The 12727-nt window shown below is 38.0% G+C and overlaps 1 protein-coding gene across 2 annotated transcripts in view; it reads left to right on the forward strand.

The window, feature by feature from the left end:
* The window catches only part of abl2 (c-abl oncogene 2, non-receptor tyrosine kinase), a 30122-nt gene that overhangs the window by 823 nt on the left and 16572 nt on the right, over positions 1-12727 (forward strand). The window lies entirely within an intron of this gene.

Genomic DNA, 12727 nt, shown 5'->3' on the forward strand with positions numbered 1-12727 from the left:
TTGGTAGTGGCCTGAAAAATGGGAAAACTAAAATCGTAAAAAACACACATTTCACTCTTCTTCCAAAAAAGTCCGGAATATCAGCAAACCCAACGCTTCCTGATGCACTTGTGTGTTAATAATATATAATGCATGTCGGTCGTGGGTCTTAGCTGTTAGCCGGACGGTGGGAGTCAGACTGGGACTTCCTCCATTTGGATATAGCCAGAGGAAGCATGGTTTTCCTGCCTTGGAGCTCTGGAGATTGTTACAGGCAATATTAGAATGTAAAATGTATTAATGACTTGATTGAGGATTGATACCATTTTAAGGTTTTATTTATCCAGAGCCAGACTCCATACTACATGCTCATCATTTATACTTCCTTGTAACAGACAAGATCTCATTCTTTCTGCACTGACAGCAGTAAGCCTTATTGTGTCAGAATCGACTCCGCTTCCTCAAATTTAAGATGCTGAACTACTTCTGTTATACGTACGATCATCATAACTGCTCGAGGTGCTGTAGAAATATCGTACAATATTGATCACTGTGTTTTTCCCCCTAAAGCATGACTTTTTTTCCTTTAATTGTACATGGATTGCTTGGTTTCATGTCTAAAGCATCTTTTATTCTCACTTAACACCCTCAAGTAGTCAGGGTCACAGGGTCTGATGATAGAAAAAGATAGTATTTAAATCCTGTTTCTTTGAAAAGGAAGGAAACAATCTTGTCAGCAGCAAAGCTGCAGCTTGTTGTGCATGTTGTTTAGCTCCAGTTGTGCTAAAAAGACCAAAGATAAAAAAACATAACCAGCAACTGAAAGGATTCATGGGTGCCGACTGATTATGCAATAGTCAAGTCATGTGTGTCCCAAAGGCAGTGATGGCAGCTCACACAGCTTCCCTGGAGCTCTCTGAGACTGCCTCTGTCAATGTCCAGGCTGATATCAAAAGTGACTGTGATGGAAGAGAATAGGCACCCTGATGAGTGTTTGCATCTATCACCCTTGCATATGAATTATAGAAGGACATTTTGCATCTCAACCATAAACTCCTTGAGCTGGAAAAGCTGACCTGCAAAGGGCATCACATCTGTTATTTTTATACTCTCATTCCCGGAAATGTCAAGTGTCCTCTCTGTAGTGTGTTTCAGGATAACAGCCTTGTGATTCTGCAGGGCTTTTGTGGCGGTGAATGAACATCCTTAACATCATCTATTGGTATAATATTATGAAATGTGTTACAGTTAATAACAAAGGCAGGTTTATTTCCTTCTCCATTCACTTACAGTCAGTGAAAGCAGTGGAAAAACATGTGATGTACCAATTGGTTATATAAATAATATACAAGTAGCTTATTATGGAACATTACAAATATTGCCCACAAACTTTCCATTTGGAAGGAACTTTCTGGAATCGGTAGCATTTGTGATTACAAGGTGGATGTTCCTAATGACAGCTGGTCTGATATCAGCATCTTGTCAGCCTATATCCTGTTAAGTGTTTTTTTCCCCCTCTAGATTAAATCTTGGGTCACACTAGAGCTTCAATACAAGTCCAATCTTGACCCCTTTTGAACTACTCACAGTCCTGTAATGGCTGCCCTAAAATCATTTTGAATAGTTATGACTCAACATCCATTACTGTTGAGAGAAATCAACCTGTGTTGTGTGTAAAGCCAAGCTCGATGTCATGACTGATAACAAGGAGGAAGAACGAAAGTGTTGTCCAGCTCGTTAGTTTTGATCTCAAGTGGCATTTGTTCATGAGCAGTTCTACAGGCTGCTTGGTCGAAGCTCCGATATGCGAGCAGGATTAAAAGTTTGTATGGAGATTTGTGACCGAATCGTGATGCATAATTTCAGTAAAATCTGTCATTATATCTGAGGATGTTTGCCTCATCATCTTGGTGAAAGTTGACATTTTAACCTCCTGGTTGAGGCAAGCAGGCTTTGTTCAGGGAAAAAAACCTGTGGTAAGCAGAATTAATAGGGGGAACAAATAATTTGTCACGAGTCCTTGAACAGTTCTCATATTTTACAGCAGCTGTCTGGTGCAGCTTCATTTCCTTGTAGGAGCAGCCTCGTTTTGTCTGTAAACATACCAAGGGTGAAAGACTAAAACTAGTGATGATGCTTGGTCACGTTTAGTCATTGCATGCGCTGGCTTTCATTGGCGCTCAATCCCAATCCCTGGCAAATCGGCAACTGTTTCAGAAAACATTTTGTTCTAATATTAATGTGTGTAATATTCTTTGTTGTTGTAAACAATACAATAAAATGTTTTAGATAGCAATCAGGATATTTAAGCACAATCATCTGAAAGGAATTTAAATGAAGTTAAAAAAGAAGAAAACACAAGTCTATAGATTTGTACATATTATTGAAATGTATATTGAGCTGGATTTATTGAACATGGTATAAAGTCATTAGAGACACAACTACATATGTAATATATATATATCCTTTACCTGAATTGTGCAGGTCAATGATTTGTTTTTTTCTCCTCTCCTTCATAGTAATGGATGACAGGAACTTTGTGTGTGTGCAGTTCATCCTTTACCCCAGGGCAACAGTATGTGCTTTTAAAGGCACAGCAGAGATCTGTGTGTTGGTAAAAGTGCTGGATGATTCACAATTAACTCGATTCATTTGAATGAATTTTTGAACGTGAGGATGAGAACGTTCCCATTGTGATTGGACATGTTTACATTACAGTACATTTTTTTTCATTTAAAACAGTATTACAGTTTGTTTTTTCAACCAATAAAAAGATTTAAAAAAAAACCTGCAGTTAAAAAGATAGAAATAAACTATAAAGAAAGACAAAGATAAAAAAGCTGCACTACAAAGGAATATAAATGTTATGGGATTGAAAGGCATGAAAATGCATTTGTGTAAAATTTAATGCTGCATTCGACTTTTCTCATCGATTTGCTGTCTGGATTGATGTCGTTTTCCACTTTTGGCTGATGTAGTGGGGAATATAAAGAAAAAAGATGTCTCCATTTTCCTCTTTTCCTTTTTTTTTTTTTTAGGAACAAGTTGACCAGCGCAGTATGATGAGTGATGTACAGTGAGCTGTGTAGTCAGTGTTTAAGATTTAAAACACATAGCAGCATGTTGATCGATCTGTAGCAAATAGTGCAATCTCGTCAGAAATATTTATTTATTTATTTTTTAATTATTAGATTAGATGGGGGTGGGGGGTGTTTTTAATTTTTATTTTCAAAGTCTGTTTAAATAAACAATGTTTAATTCACTGGTTTTCTTTTTTTCTTCAATTGCATTATGTAGGAACTACAAAACAGCAAATGAGTAATCTGTAAAATTAAAAAAGAAAAAGAAATGTTTATTTTTTGCAGTGTTTCCTGATTTACTGGATAAACACCCCACAAGATGCAGTCTGCTTACAAGATGACTTTTAATACATGCATACTGAAACAACATGGATATTTTATATTGCAGTGTTCCATCACATGACGAGTTAGGAAGTGAGCTCTTAATGCAGAGTCTTTATCTTCATGGCTGCTACAGACATGAAGACTGGGAGTCATCCAGCATCCTGTCCGGTCACCTGGTCGCTTCTCGAGCAGGGCTTTCTCTATTACTTATCCATCGGCTCTGTCTCATCTCATCTCAGTTCCGTGATGCTCTTTACCCCATTGCGCTCTTGTTTAGCGTTTTAATATGAACTCTATTAGTATGTAATGTTTGTTTTTGTTTGTGGGTTTTGTTTCTTATCGCTTGTGATTTGTGTGCTTTGGTGATGTGCTGCGTTATTTATAGTAATAATAATAAACCAGTCTTGTGTCTCTCTAATGTATTCTCATGAAGCCAGTTAGCAGCACAGGTAGATTGGGTGCCTTAGGATGTCCAAATCATAATCAGAGCAGAACTGCAGGTATTAAAAAAAAAAAATTATTTGAACAATATAAAAATTTCGAAGGAATATCCAGGACTGAAGGGTAGTCGTGACTTTACTCTGATCTACAAGACAGCAGGGGGCATGAGAGAGCCACATCACCAGTTAAATGAACGTTTCCGAAACGATCCTAACACTTTCTTCACTGTTTTTCATTATACATTACACAGTACAGTTAATCAGTGAGTGATTATAAATAATAATACGCATAGCTGTTGTCTGTTGTCTGCCTTAATCTTACTTCATTGTGCCCCTCTGGTCGTCCCCGGGGCAGCTCCGCTCAATCTGCCCTCGACACAGTTTTGTCTCAGGTGGGGGTGGGGAAGATAGAGGGAACACCACTGTTTTTGTGTAAGCCTGCTTCTGCCTGTAAACAATAGCAGAGCTCCAGAGAATAATTGCGTCTCTGTTTTAGTAGCAGGAACCAGAAGTCCTCTTCCTATAAAGCTGCTTTAAAGAGAGACTGTTTCTGTGTAAGAGACAGTAATGAAGACATGATCAGGGTTTGTCTGAGAGAGTGTCTGTGGACTGAAGTTAAATGGTATTGAAGTGTAAATGGTGAACAAGCTCTTCTGTGTGGGTGAATCTTTTTTGTCTGTAACTAAAGCACAGCTCGTTTTTCCATCTGGCAGTAATTATTTACACTGCTGCTGGAACTGAAAAGTGCAAAGTGTATTTGTTTAGTGAATTATTTTCCTTGCAAAAAATGATTTGTGCTTTGATCCATTATCAGAAAACTGCTTGATTCCCTTTTCATTCTCTCATCCTCCAGTCACGAGGCGTCACATTTAGATATTTTGTTTGTTTGTTTGTTTATTTATTTCTTTTTAATTATTTTTTTGTCACATCCAATAAGAGTACAAAAAAAATGTGCTGTAGTCTCATCCAAACATAAAGTAAAATCGAATCATTTTTCAGTTGAATGCAAGCTACGTGTGTATGTTGTTGTAAATCGGATTAGAATCTGATTTCTGGCCATGTGTAGGTCATGTCAAATTGGATTTGATGCAGTGATGGCTGCTTGTGATTAGATGGCAGGGTAACAATCTAATATGGACTGAAATATTAGGGGTGACTGAAACTGAAACACTTAAAGGCATACAAGGCTGTATTTTGAATTATTTTGTTCTCATGTTTGTATGACCCTAAATTGCTTAATGCCGTGTTTCCTCTGAACATATGTGACTGAAACGACTTGTGAAGGACCTACCTCTTCCTGAAACACTTAAACTAGCACTAAACTAGCTTTCTTGTTTGTTTTATTTATTTATTTTAAAAAAAAAACTGTGCTATAATTCCAGCAGAGTTTAGATTGATGGCATCTTTAGTCCATGATTTAGTCCACCCGTGAACCAGTGTTGATGTATTTATTGACATAGTTCAAAGCTTTGAGACTTAAAGCACTATTGTATGTCGTTCTGGATGAGAGCGTATGCCAAATGCTGGAAATGTAAATATGATTTAAATGTAAAATGAGTCTCCTCAATAACTGTCCCCCCCCCCCCCCCCCCATAACATGAATGGAGCTAAAATGTAGGAGGCTTTTGACTTTGTGTTATTAAAAGACATGACCGTCGCTGATGATCTGAAGCCTTATTTCCTCATACCATTCAGTCAGTTTATTTATTTAATTATTACAATTTGTGATGTTCTTGGGTGGACATCAATCCAAACTAAATTATCTTAACAAGTAAGACATTTGTTAACAGCGTATACACTGATTTGGATGGAAGAAAAAACCAAAGCTCATATTGATATCTTTATATTTTTGACAGACAAGGTGACTTAAACCCCACTAGCCCGTTTCTACCAGTTGACGTTGTTTTCATGTTTTACTGCTTATTCGTTGCACCCTCATAATTGTTTGTTCTCTTTCTGCGTCTCGCCTAACAACGGACAAAACACCGCTCACAAACAAAGTCATACCTTCTCAGATTTCATCAGCCATGTTCTTGCAGCAACTTGTTAGTAGTCCATGACTGTCAGACTGCTGGATGAACATAACTGTAATGGATATTTGGTGGAACGTGCAACACTTTATCTTGAGTAATCTTCATTGTTTGCACTGTTTCTATACTAATCATTAATATAATTGTAAGCACACTGTCCAGATCCTATACTGTACATATGTGTTTCACGCGTCTCATGCCACTTTTAGTTTACATAAAATGCAGATACAAAGCACAGGAGATTGTGTCAAGGAATCTCTCTGTCTGTCTCTCTGTCTGTCTCTCTGTCTGTCTCTCTGTCTGTCTGTTTGCTTTTTTTATTCCATAAACATCAGGTGTAGAGTATTGGATTTAAGATAGACTTCTAAGTTGTTAGTTGGTTGTTAGTGTGAAATGTCACTCCTTCAGGCTATGTTTATATAATTAACACTGTTGTGTAGTGTACTAGGTTGAGCCTGAGCATGTTGTGTTACGTAAGATAATGAATACGCCGGCATGCAATAAAAACCTACCCTTCCCTGAGAGCACCATGACCTGCGTGTCTCCTTGACTTGTTAGCTTTCAAAGAACCGAGCCTCTGCTTGTTAAAGCTCAGTAATTGATGCAGTAAAGTATTAATGTTTTTTTTTTTTTTTTCCCAATTCCAGAAACTGATGCAAGAGTGATCGACTTTGTGGTCAAATTGGTTTCTTTTTGCAACCCAAAAATACTTTTAGATATAAACAAAATTCCAGAGACCCCATCAGTACAGATTAGTTTATAAACATAACCAAACTGTTCGGCTCATTTTAAATACTTATGTACACCCAAGGTCCAAACTGATTTCTAAATATGTTATGTAAATATGTTAGAGGTTTTGTGGTGTGTGTGTATACTATATTGTGTATATACTACACTGTATGTATAGTACAATTTTTATAAAATACTATAGACACAGTATAGTATGTATGTATGTATGCATGTATATTATGTATGTATTTATTTATGTATTTATTTATGTATTTATTTATGCATGCACATACACATTGTCTTCCTACTGCGATAACCGTAGTGTGTTTTTTTGGGGGGGGTTTTTTAAGCAGTGTCTTTGTTGCCAGGGATTTTTTTTAGAGATTTTCAGTCAGGGTTAGATCAGGATTATAGCAGATTATTCAGCATTAACCATTTCATTAATCCAGGGTTCTTCACTTTACGTAACTACTCTACCATGTTGCCATGTGACAGGGAGCGTCATCTTGCATGCATATTGGAGACCGATTTGGAGATGCTCGCTGGGAATGAACTGCATGTTGCTGAAGAATGTTCGCAGAAGTATTTGCATTCACCCTGTGAAGTAGCTGTATAGGAATTGGCCCAACTCTCGCTGCAGAAAACATCCCCAATCCATGACACTTTCTTCTTTGCCTTTCACTAACTTCTTTCCCCAGTTTTATCATGATGAATATGTTGTTTCCCACCAGACCCTATTAAATTATCCTTGCTCTCATCATTAAAGCTGACTTTGTACCAGTTCTCAATTTGTGATCACACAACCTGCTAAAAATGTCATAGATCGGGGGATGTTCTCCTCGCCTGGTTAGTGAGCTGCGACAAGGATTCACAAGAATGTAGGTGCTTTGGAACCTTTTGAGGAAAATTCGCAGATGAGGAGGTGGTAGCGCTAGACAGACTAGAGGACTGAAGTGCTGCTGCAGCATTGCTCTCTTTAGGAGATGTAACACAATGGCTAAATCATCAGCATTAGCGGATGTGTAGAAAACGATTGACTGAAATTTAGTGAACATTTGGTGAAGAAAAGTAGACCGGATTTTGGTCATTGCCAGACATGTTAAATATAAAGCTTAATATGCAAATTGTTCAGGATGGATTGCTTTTTTAAACACACCCACGGTGACAATTGCATGTTCGATGTGAGCAAGTGGTGATTATTGGTTCTGGAAGATGTGGAAACTTAAGACAACCAGCTGTGCAGGTATGAGTGAGCCAGATAGGTTTGAGTCTAAAAGCTTTCTATTTTCATGTTGCTGGCTTTAGAGCTGGAAGGAGTGAGTGAGTAAAAGTAAGTAGACGTTTAATATCCTGCTGTCCCGAACATCCAGGATCATAAATGCTCATGATAGTTAAAAGCTCTGTGGCTATGATATCATATGCTTCGACATTGCCAGTTCTCCTGCCTGTTCCCATAATGCACAGATTTCGACTGAGAAATTTCAACAACATTAGAAAAAACACTGATTTTCTTACTCTGGACAGGTAATTCATTTCCATTAACTGAAGAACTGAACTGTCTTGTTCTGGGTTAAAATGTTTGTTACTCGCATGCAGAAGTGTAGTTTTGTTATCCAGCCACTAATTATATTGTTCTGGGAAATTCATTCAATTCAAGTCTAAGTCTTTTTTTTTACATTAACAGCATATCTATGAAAGTTACAAAGAACCAGCTTCTCAGAAATCCATGAATCGATCTATTTCTGTCCATTGTGCTAGAAATCGGGCAGTGCAATTTCTCCTGAAAGTTGCTGACCCGCACTTGTTTCTCCTTGTTTCCTCTTCCTCACATGACCAGCATCTTTGAGTTGAGTCATTGCAGTAAGAGGAACAGCAGTATAATGCTGATATATCCAACTACATTGCTTCCCCTTAGTAACCATGTATCATTGTGTCCTTCATTCTTGAAATAGATGGTTTTGGACATTTTGAAGAGCAAGCATATAGATCGCCCTTTTAACTACTACTCCTTGCTTGGCATTAAAACAGCAACATATGAAATGTTTTGCCAATTGGGCAAAATGTTAGTTTATTGGCTGAAATGACTTGGATGGAAATCTGTGTATTTTGAGAGCATCCTATTTAAACTCTATGATGCCAGGCAGCACCCTATCTGTAAAGTTTAATACAATTGTTTTTAAGCCAAATGAATGTCATTTATTATGGTAATCACTGTTTCAATAGACGTCTATGTGAAGTCACGCTTCAGCTTTAAACCAGAATTCTCCTCGAATCCTAACTAAATCTAGTCATATTTAAATTATCTGTTGCTTGTGCATTTTGTGATATCCAAAAATAGTTTGTGCCTGTTTGACTGCATTGTGAAGTCACACTCTGGCTTAGAACTCCATAAAAATGATGCATTTATTATAGATATTTACATTTATATTTACCACATTTTGGCAGACGCCCTTATCCACAATGACTTTTTTTTTTTTTTTTACATTTTATCTCATTTATACAGGGGAGCAATTGAGGGTTAAGGGCCTTGCTAAAGGGGCCCAGCAGTGGCAGAATGGTGGCCCTAGTATTCGAACTCACAACCATCCAATCAGTAGTCCAACAACTTCACCAATTAGGTTACCACATACATAAAGCTGAAAAACCAAACCAACCCCAAACATTAAGACAAACTAATATCAGTTTTGTTCTGTTTCTTTTTTTGATGCTAGGATCCAGGTTCATAAGGTTTTTTTCATAATTTTGCTCTTCCTTACCTGCAGAGTCTGCTGCACACTACACTTTGGATTCCACTAACACTCCTGTTACTGGGACAGGAGACAGGTTTCCAGTTGCTCCAGACTGGTCAGGATCTCCCTATGCTTTATCATTTCACAGTATCTCCTGCTGTCTGAATAACCTTTCACTTCTCATACTGTGCACTACATTAAATTTCGTGTTATAGAATATATTAGTTTTCCCAAAATGTAATAAACCCCGATTCTCTTACATTAGCCATAGTGGGTGATCTGCATGCTACAAGAACCACACTCGTGCAAACAGTGCCTGCATCACCTGGTAGACAAAGATGGACATGCTTTGTGTTTATTGTCTCAACTCTGACTATCCCGAGGACACAGTCCTGGCTTGAACATCCCCTGTAGCCCAATGACTGATCACCTTTCCTGTTCATCACCTGAGATGTGTGAGGAAGTGTCATCCAGGATTGATGTTGACCTGATGGCATCTTCTCCTTTGTTATAAGAATAGAGTCAGTCTTAGGCTCATCCTGCTGACAGGCTCTAAACCAGCCATAGCAACCACTCTTAAAATCTAGCGGATGTGCACAAATCAAATCTCATCAAATCATTCTGTCTTTTGTATCAGAGTGGCTCTTTTCTTTGGTCTTCTGCTAAAGAAGCTCTGAAGAGGAAAGCACATGGCCAAACAGGCCATCCCTGTGTCTCAACTGGTGACCCCAATCTGGTACCATGTACCCCTTATTATGCAGAAGATGAATGACTTGTCATTGAATACGGTGATCATTAGGAGTTTTAGTAAGAATAGCCTGTTCTCAAAAAAGAAATGTCTATGGGTAGAAAGATGCATCAGGTTCTCATAGTACTGTTCGACCTGAATGAGTTTATATTTGTAAGTGAATGATCAATAACGGAACTATTGGAAGATACTTATGGTAATTGCAAGCCAGGAAAGAGGAGTGGCTCATCCGGGGTTCCATTAAGCTGAGAATGTGAACATGTGGGATACCTCATTAGTGCCCCTGATGATGTGGAATATTCAGCTGTTATGAGAGAAGGGCTTGGGTAAATGGCTGTGTGCTTTTCCCCGTTATACCCCAGTGCATAACTAGTTGGTCTCTTTAGTCAGATCGATGGGCACTGAATGGCATTATGACTGTATATCCACTTAGCAAACCAAAAGATGCTCATCACTTTAGGCAGTGCACTTTAGTGCCTCAGGGTTTTCTGACTTGTGTCACCAGAATGTTGTCTTTCAGAGCACGTTCTTGTGATTGTATTATGGGTCTTAGTGATGATAAGCTTTTCGCAAGACGTTATTCAAGGATCATAGTTTGTTGTATCTAAATCATGACTTACTGTATAATCCTGTTTCTTTGCTGAGATTCCCAAAAGTATGGAAGATAATATAGATTATAGAAGATATCTTTGAATATTGAGACATGTCAATAATTAGTTGCTCCTACAGTATCTACAACAGGTCTTTTTCACTTGTCACGTGAAAAATGTCACTTTACTTTGCTGTATCATGTATGAGAGCTCTTTTTTTTTTGGTTGCTCTTTGAATATGTCGGTGGAATCCGGGTTAGAAGTGAATTTGAGTGTGCATTTAAGTGCTGCCATGGATGGAAATCCAAGGTTGTGTAGCCTGCAGGCAAAGTGGCTGTGCTGCCTCTCTGTGGGGAGGAGATGGCTTCATCTGCACATAGCAATTTTTTCCACTGAAAAGCTGTAGGCAGCCTTAGGGGTGTGTCGAAATAATAGCTTAAGGCGTTGTCTTAAAAACATGCATATTATGGAGCTGAAAAGTTTGAAATTGATCTGGAATTTTGTTTGTATTTGGTTGTATTTCTGGACACGGAAGAAGATGCGGCTGTTCCTCATTTTAGTTTGCGCTTTTCTTGGGTTGTCATTTTTGGAAAGTTTCATATGTCCTTTTGTATCGTATGTACATTAAACTCGGCGAACATGGATTTGAACACGTATCTTATGCAGTTCGTGGTTGAGCAAGTTGTGTCATGCTTGGAGTGTAAGTTTTATGCACGATTTTGCCGGTTCTCGGGTCAGTGGAAACAGAGACAGAGCTGAGGCCATGTCATCACCCAGCTCAGCTACAAATTAAAACATTGTTCAAAGCAAAGGTTTCCCAGACTTGTGGTCTAAAAGTCCCAGAGGCTTTAAGAGACAGCGTAAATGGGGATCTGAATCAAAAATGCATTTTAAGTTTATTAAGATTTATCTATGGGATCTTTGTGCCAGAATGAATCACATTCCTTCTCTGTGATTTATAATAAATATGTGGGATGTGGATAAAAATGAAAAACTGTTCTTATCGTTCTGGATTTTCTTGGCTGTTATATCCACTGGCTTGTGCATTAAGGCTCTACACAATAGTATAACATGTTAATCATAATCTGGACAGTAAAGAGCTTTACATGTTATTTACCTACAGACCGTTTTGTAATACTTTTTTTTTTTGTACTGATTTTAATTGCATTTTTGTTGCCATTAAACAATGCAGTGTTTGTAGTTTTGTGTATATAGTCTAATATATAGAACACTATAATACTTAGTAGTATTAGATGTATAATGACAATATTAACAGTTTTTTGCTCAGTAGCCTGAAAAATTACTTGCAATGTTGATAAACCTTTAGAAGAGCATATAAATAATTTACCGGACAGGACGTAATAGAACCACCAGTGATGGTGTTGGGCTCTCAGACTTTTCAGAAGATTCTCCCAAACATTGCGACTTGGACAGTGCTGGTCTTGATTCTTTTGAACTCTGGTTTTCCTTTGCGTTCATCTTACAACATAAACACACATGAAGAACACAACCATTTTTTTTCTATTATTTTGGTGCTATTATACACAGTAAGACATCTTATCTCTTCTGTGTCCCACAATGTTCTCCTGCCACTCATGCTTAGACGTGCATTGTGGAAACTAACGATGTCATCAGCGCCTATAAAGTGCAAACCCGAGTACAGTATGAGCGAATAAATGTATGAACTCGCACCACATCCTTTAACTAGTTTTAGGCTGTGTACTGAAGTGAGCTTCCCAGGCCACATGACAGCTTTCAGATTAAACCGCCAGGGTGATGGATTGGCAGGTATACAAACACTGCATTACAGATGAAACAGTGCAATGGCCTGGCTTAGCAGTTTCCCATAATTTGGACCAGGCTTTTCACTTATTCATTTTGTTAATAAGAAATGTGTAAGGTCCTTCAAGTACTTTTGCAGTTCACTTTTTCATCCAGTGCTATTCTCTGAGGGAATCATTGTTTGCTGCTTCCTCTGTGTGTCTACAGTCGGGTCATTCAGAAGGTATTTAAGGCCTGATTGTTTTGTATTACCCTGAAGCTAAAAATACTTTGCTGCATTGTGATGGTCATAAGCT

This window comes from Tachysurus fulvidraco, chromosome 14, assembly GCF_022655615.1.
Source record: "Tachysurus fulvidraco isolate hzauxx_2018 chromosome 14, HZAU_PFXX_2.0, whole genome shotgun sequence".
Taxonomy (NCBI): Eukaryota; Metazoa; Chordata; class Actinopteri; order Siluriformes; family Bagridae; genus Tachysurus; species Tachysurus fulvidraco.